Below are 7,642 nucleotides of genomic sequence, written 5' to 3' on the forward strand. Positions count from 1 at the left end.
ATTGGTGCCCATGGTTGTACTTTGCCTAAATGTTTGTCCCCAAATGTCATATAGATGTTATGTATAAGAGTGACTGAGAGCGTGGTTTGTCCTGAACTACTGAATGCAGATCCAACTTTACCTATGGTCTCCACGTTAGTGACAAATGCCCAGTGGTCCAAGGAATAACGCTTCTCCTTAAGTTTGCCTTGTAGGATAGTAGTGTATAAAGTTGGAAAGTCTAGTGTTTTGACATAATTGATTTTAGTTCTTCTCTGAGAATGCAATATTCAGGCACATTCTCTGAGTTTAAGAGAATCCACATGGTATAAATTCCACTTGTCTCAAATACTTTCTTTGAATGCAAAGAATGAAAGTCATTCCTTGCATGTATTAAGGATTATGGTCATTCCTTAGACAGGTATTTGGGGGTATTTGCTGGGCCCGGCAATATAGCTCTTGTACGGATTATATAATTAGTTTCTCAGAAATCTGAAAAAAATAGATTTACATCCTATTTGAAATATAAAATTAGTTCACACCAAGACCACACGCATACTATATCAATAAAATCCAAATGATTTAAATGCAACTAGAACAGACTTGTGGTGTAAACACAACAGACATACCTAATGTATATGGAATAACTAATACGAGAATAAGTTACATTGTCGTTGAGAATTGAATACGAGACAAGATTAATGGTCAAATTGCAAGTACAAAGTTCAAAATATTAACAAACCACACTAAAGTTACCACATACTCACTGTCGGGTAAGGTACATGCTACATACATAAATAGCTGAAAAATAAGTTCTAATGATAAGATCTTTGACCATTCCCGAAATTGGACTTAATACTGCGAATACTTCGACTCTGACATTTACCAGACTGACTGTATGCAACCTTACATGACGATACATGTATGAACAGGCGAATAATGAGTGAGTGAGTGAATTATTATTTAAAGTCACAGGGGCAATATTTCAGCCATATCGTGAACAAGTTATAGCATATATAAAAACTGTCGTCAAAGGACAGTACAACAACTAGCAGGAGAATAATGAGTTAAAATGACAATACTGCTGGCTAGTTGAAATAAATGATAAAATTCAATGTGTACAAGTGTGCGTTGAGTGCCTAATGGAATGCAATAATTGTAACATCTGAAAGGTACTCAAAAGGTACCTACTATATTATATAGATCATGTGATACTTCTACCCTCCAACGAAGGCTGTTCAAAGTACAGAAGGCTATGCTGTGTATATGGAACAACAAAAGTTCCTGTGACATTGAATAAGATTTAATGCAAAGTTATGTTTTTTACTTAATCTGAAACAATTTCGGTTTGCTACAGATAAAAGACTCCTGTAAGTGTTCAAACGGTTTAACTTGCCATACTGACTTCAGAAAATGCGTGATTTCATAAACAAAACCATGAAGATGCCAAAATGTCAATTTACAAATAAATAGCGTGTGTGTCCACATCTTCGTCTCATGGAATGGACCAGGCGTCGCAAAAAGTCCCGTGTGATATCTGTCCACATCTGCTGGAGCATGTTTCGAAGTCCTTGGAGTGTCTGTGGAACACGTGGTTGGCGATACATCTCATCCCACATGTGCTCAATTGGTGAGAGATCAGGGGAGCGAGCCGGCATTCACGTTGTTTTGTTGAAGAGAATCCTGAACAAGTCAAGCAATATTAGGCCGGGCGTTGTCATGTTAAAAGATAATGCCTGGACCATGACGACGCAAAAACGGTAGAACAACTGGGCCGATGATCTCGTCGCGGTAGCGCTGCCCATTGAAATTTCCCTCTACCACTATCAAACGGGTCCTCTGTCTTTCTTGCCGCCCCCGAACCGATCTTCTTCCATGACACAATGAATGACGTAACTTTCACCTCGACGTCGGTACACTCGATTCCGTCCATCGCTGTGGCTGAGGTGAAAACGAGACTCGAATAGAACTTGTCCCCATTGCATGGCCGTCCAGTGTAGACGCTGTCTGCACCACTGTAGACGTGCTTGACGGTGGTTTCCTGTCCCCATGGGACGTCAGGCGGCTCTTCTGGCGACAATTCCTGCACATCTGAGGCGACGACGTTCGGTTTGTGAAGATATTCGTCGAAGGCCAGGGATGCTTCTTGCAGTCACTGTTGCTGTCTGGAATCGATTTCGTAGGTGTGCTGTTCGAATCCAGTTGTCTTGTCGATTATTGGATACGCATGGCCTGACATTCCGAGGATGGTCTCTGTTTGCATTCGTCTGTTGCCAACGTTGCCATGAACACCAAATGGTGTTTCTATGGACGTTGAATTGTCTTGCAACATCCAATTGACTCGATCCTGCTTCAAGCATACCAATGGCTCGCAAACGCTCATTTTCGGACAGACATGGCATTTCGTAATGTTGAATAATTGCGTAATTTTGTCGTTTTTCTGGGGTAGTTGTTGTCAGCACGATGATAAACAATGCATATGGAATCCCGTTAACGCACATGTTTTTATACACATTCTTGGGTAGTGAAATGCATGGGGCTTGCATAAAAGTCAACTTTTGCATGGAATGCATGCTTTTCTGTAGCAGTTGCGTTTAATTCCATACATGTACTACAATATTGAAAATCAAACTTTACTTGTTTGAAAAATACACTTAAATATTGGTGTCACAGTGACTTTTGTTTGGTATATTTCGAAGCATATATCATCATGTGAAGGTATGTATTCTTTGATAGTAATCCGTCAGATACTTTGCATGTGACATTGGTGTTCTTCAGGTGCGTATCATATGCCTCCTTCTCTTTACTCTTTTATAAACGAACTACAAACTGAACTACAGACATGTTGAGTATATATTTGATGAGTGGGTGTAATAAGAACTGCAACAACTTTTCGCAGATACCCTAGCCTCATTGGTGTGTAAGTGAGTAATGTATTATGCCCCATTCAACAATATATCAACACATATCTAGTGAGTGAGTGAGTTAATATTTAACGTCACATCGGCAGTATTTCAGCCATATCGTGACGACACATATCTAGGAACGAATTGCCACTCTGTTTGCTGTTTGTCCCATCAGGATTGTACTGTTCTGCGATATCAAAAGCAATCATATTAGTGTGTATTCCATCACACTTCGGTTCTTTTCGGCAAACACAAACATACCAAAACCGATAGAGCTGTAGTTTAGTGAGTGAGGCCAGGACAGTTGAGTCGGGTCCGATGTCTTGTACTGAACTGATGCAGGTTGCGGCTGCCCTGTAGGGTTGTATCCGTCACATGTGGTAAACCACCACCCTGACTGGTGTATATTGGCACAGTTGCCATTGTTGTCGTTGTCGTTGTCAACATCATAAGTGGAAAATCTAGCTCCTAGAAACGCAGACAGCCCATCAATCGCTGGATTGTTGTTGCCACCGGGTAATACAGAGGACGAGAACGTGAAGTTATAACCATATTTCTCACTGCTCACCTGAAATTAAACATTTTCCGTTTCATACAAGGATCAGTATTGATTAATGTTTTGCGCCGCACTCAGCATGACAAGACAATCCAGTGATTGACACCATGAGCATCGATCTACGTAATTGGTATACCACCCGAGTCTGACCACCCGATCCCGTTAGTCGCCTCTTAAGACAAGTATAGCAAGCACGGGTTGCTGAAGACCTATTCTACGTCGAATCTTCACGGGTATCTGACGACTAGTAATAGAGTGCACTTAATATAGATGTTCCCTGGACTACCAAGGGTATGTTAAAGATATACGTCGTCAGGCGTCATCGTATGTGTATTCAAGTAAATTCCCGTGTGATCAGTTTCTGTTTCAAGCTATATTACTTGAGCAGCTCCGGCAATATAAACGTTAGCCCTAGTGACCTATGCAGCCACCAACAGCACAAGCGTCTTGCTTTGTCTGCCTTTTAGAGCTTCTTATTATGTAAGTCAACGTTTCTTCTGTTAAACTGAGTTTGCTAAAGTAGTTGGTAAGATACATTTGAAGCCATTCCGTTCCATATTTATCTCCAACTACCGGATGGTTGGTGTTGTGTTTTCCTGGAAGCCAGTGTTGTGCTCAGGATTACCATAATAAGGTTAGTTTGTGTTTGGTTCATATTTATGTATCTTGTAGATGTGCCTGTGTATTTATTTTTTATAAATGAGATGCATTAACTTCAGCTGGAGTAATGCTGGAACATTTTCAATTTCATGGGTATCAAACTTGCTGTGTTGAAAACCTCCTAATTTGAAGATTATCTTCAAAGTCGTATCTGTTTAGAACCCTGCTTTAAGTACCTGAAAACCAGTGTAGAAATACTTCCTCCACACAAGTATCCCATCTTCTTGAAATAATATAAAAACCCGCATGCTGTGTGGGCGATTGTTAGTCACATGATACATCATATCCAGTCCTGTCCAAAAGTTGCCTGAAACATAAACAAGACAAGTATAACTTGATGAACGGTGAATATCACTTGATCACAACTATGACAACACCAGTCAACTGAAATAGCCGACAGTATCGCCGATGTATTGCCACTTTATAGGATAATATATATATATATATATATAAGGTCAGGAGGGTGAGATTTCTTTTTTTATCCAATACCATTCAGAAAAATTCATAATGGCAACATGTTTCTAAAGCTAGTTTATGTCTGAAATGATCTTCAAATTACATGTCATAGTTTTGCTATATCATGATGTCCTTTTGAGACATAATTTTGAACTTAATTTATCTCAGATTTCCCTGATCAAAGCGTTTGAATAATTGATATTTAATTCTTAAGAATTGCACAAATTGTTCTCAAGTAGTTGATTATATAAAATAGAATCATTTAGGTTACACTCTGACATTTACACATCGTTCTAATGCTTAAATTAACCAACCATTCAGTGATAAGTTAAGCCATATCTCCTTCGTAGATATCACTTGATCACATACGAGGTATGCTTCATGCTGAAGCCTGTGTAATGCACGTTACGGACTAGTAACACAGTATTTACCAGTTTTACTGAAGTTTCCAAATCCATTTTTGTAGTCTTCCCATGGACGGGTGAAGTTAACGTAGTCACTGTTAAAACGTCGCTTAAGGAGCTGTGTCTGACCTTGTGGCATCCTACAAACAACCTTAAAGGCCCGTTGAGAATTGTTAGGATGGATGTGAAACACTTGAGACTCTGTAAAGTCTCTGTAATGATCCGTTGACGAACCCTCAGAGCAATCTGTATTGAAGGAATAAGAATTGACTGGGACTAAATAATAAACATTCCTGAAAAAACATGCTTATGCATTTGGGAAAAACATGCTTGACAACTGCCAACAGACTTGATAAAAACATACATCGGCACATAGCCATGCTTTGTTCGGTTTTGATCTTCAACTTTGCGCCAGTGTTTTCACCAGCTGACTCGCCACTGTACGTGTAGATTTGTCAATCTAGCGCACAATAACAACAAACCATTACTCCCGGTAAATAATTAATATTTGTACCGTCGATTACGAACAACAAAACAAATTCTCTTGACCTTCAGCTTTGAGTTAGTGTCAATCCAAATAAGAAACAATTGCTAACACCACAAAAATGGATAAAATACCTTGCATTAGTCGTTCACACCAAGCACCAATATAACCACCATAGCATCTGCAGCCATAGCTGTCATTCAGAAAGATTCCGTGGTAATGACAACTTGAGTGGTACCCCTGGTGCATAAAAAATGTCCACATTCAGAAAAAGGAACCTTAGAATACTTGTTTACACTCAGTTTGTGAATGGGTTGCAAAGAAAATAATTACAATATTTTGTTACTTAATTCACTGATTAACTGAAATAATTTGGCATGTCATGTCATGTTACTTAATCGCAAGTGTAATCGAATGGATATCAATGTACTTACATTGAAATGTCTGTACTGGTTGTCGCATCCTGTACTCAACAGTCTCCTCTCACTGTTGTGATAGCATGTTACATTGTTCCCGTCACCTGTAATGCTAATCGACTTGCATCTCTTATCCCTGGCGCACATGACTCCACATAGAAGAACGCTGATACCGGTAATGGTGTGGTATATTTCGTGTGCTTCTGTTGGGTCGTAACAAGATTCAACACGGAAGAATTTCATGTGTGGACGACAGACCGTCAAGAATGTAAATATTAGAATAATCAAAACGTATATTATTTCTGACATTTTGACCAATCTCAGTACACGAAACTTCTGTTATTTGTCCTCGAATTCCACTCGCACTATAATCCAGATGAGAGTTCTGCAAAATAACAGCTGCATGTCACTTGGCTGATTTCTTTCAAAACACTATCTCACGATCTTGCAAAAATAAAAGCGACAAACATTATCCATAATTATTAAAAATATCTGCGAAAAGCAGAGTCGATTGTACGCTTCCGACGACGTGTATCATGAACATGTGTTTCTGAATCACTATCAAATAGTGATGAAAGCATGTTTTCGCGAGAAGGCGAGCGTATCATGCCCCACCGGTAGCACCCTTATCCAACATCGTTGTATCTATTGTAGCTACAGTGTTTTGGCGCTATCTATTATGGATTGCTGATGGATATCAAGAAGGTTACATATCAGTACTTTTAACTGATTCTGTGTTGGCGTAGTCATTGATTGTCAGAGAAGATTACAAACTTTGAGTCTGGCATCAATATTTACTTATTTTAAGACAATCGGGGAATACTGGAGATCTATTTGCCAAATTGTAAGGGAGGGGTTAAAAATATCAAAATCTTCTCTCAATCAATTTTACTGCCTACAACAAACTACAATCGGTCTTCAGGTGGGAGGCATATTCTGAAATAGGCTACTTAATATTTCTATATACATGTACTTACAGACGAACTTAACAGAAAGGCACAATTCTGAGGCCCATGTATCCTATGCTTCTTGTAGGAGCCAACTGATGAGGATGGGGTAGTAACATGTGTGATCTGGCCAGTTGCAATTGTGCCCCAGCGGCAACACTCGTCGCTCATGATTCCACCTACTGATCTTTCTTGCCAAGACTCGAATATATAAAAGACACATGATATAAAATTATCGTGGATTTTGCCTTTGATCATTTGATCTCTTATTTTAACAGAATAATCTCACAGGCGGTTTTACTGAGAGAAAAACAGAACCGTCTTTGAAACTAAAACCCAATCTGATGCCTGGAGGTTTTACCATTTTTATTGTTAAACCCCTTTAAGAGTAAATTACGTAAGACACATCTTGATACCACTGCTCTCACCAATGTCGTTCTTCATTTGACTGTGACGGAACTTGATTCTTACACACATATACTGTATCACAACCTGGGAGAAGCTGCTAATTTACAAGCAGCACTGACCTTGGGTTTCCTTTCAATCATCATTTAAATAAACGTTTAAGGTATTAGAGATTTATTGTACAGTTTTGAATGGTTTGTTTTGCATTATAGATCTTTGAATGCATGATATGAATACAATAACACGTCAACAGTTGAAATTGCTGACTCACAGTCTAGAATAAACAATTGAAGCTTTGATGAAAATAAATCATATGTTTTCTTTTTACAAACTTTAAATTCAACATTCATCAATCTGCAGAAATAAACTTTTTGTGTTTTCAGAGGATTACTGAGCTATACATGTACAACTACATGCATATGTATTAAC

The 7,642-nt window shown here is 38.8% G+C and overlaps 1 long non-coding RNA gene across 1 annotated transcript; it reads right to left on the reverse strand.

Annotated features, from left to right (window-relative positions):
- Positions 1 to 4,996: 4,996 nt before the first annotated feature.
- LOC139469544 (uncharacterized) lies at positions 4,997 to 6,121 on the reverse strand. The gene is made up of 3 exons (XR_011653736.1): positions 5,880 to 6,121; positions 5,580 to 5,685; positions 4,997 to 5,207 (listed from the first exon to the last, which is right to left on the reverse strand). It is a non-coding gene; the product is annotated as an uncharacterized lncRNA (long non-coding RNA).
- Between the last annotated feature and the right edge of the window lie 1,521 nt (positions 6,122 to 7,642).

Source organism: Haliotis cracherodii, unplaced genomic scaffold (assembly GCF_022045235.1).
Source record: "Haliotis cracherodii isolate W230 unplaced genomic scaffold, xgHalCrac1.p SCAF_2, whole genome shotgun sequence".
In the NCBI taxonomy this organism is placed as follows: Eukaryota; Metazoa; Mollusca; class Gastropoda; order Lepetellida; family Haliotidae; genus Haliotis; species Haliotis cracherodii.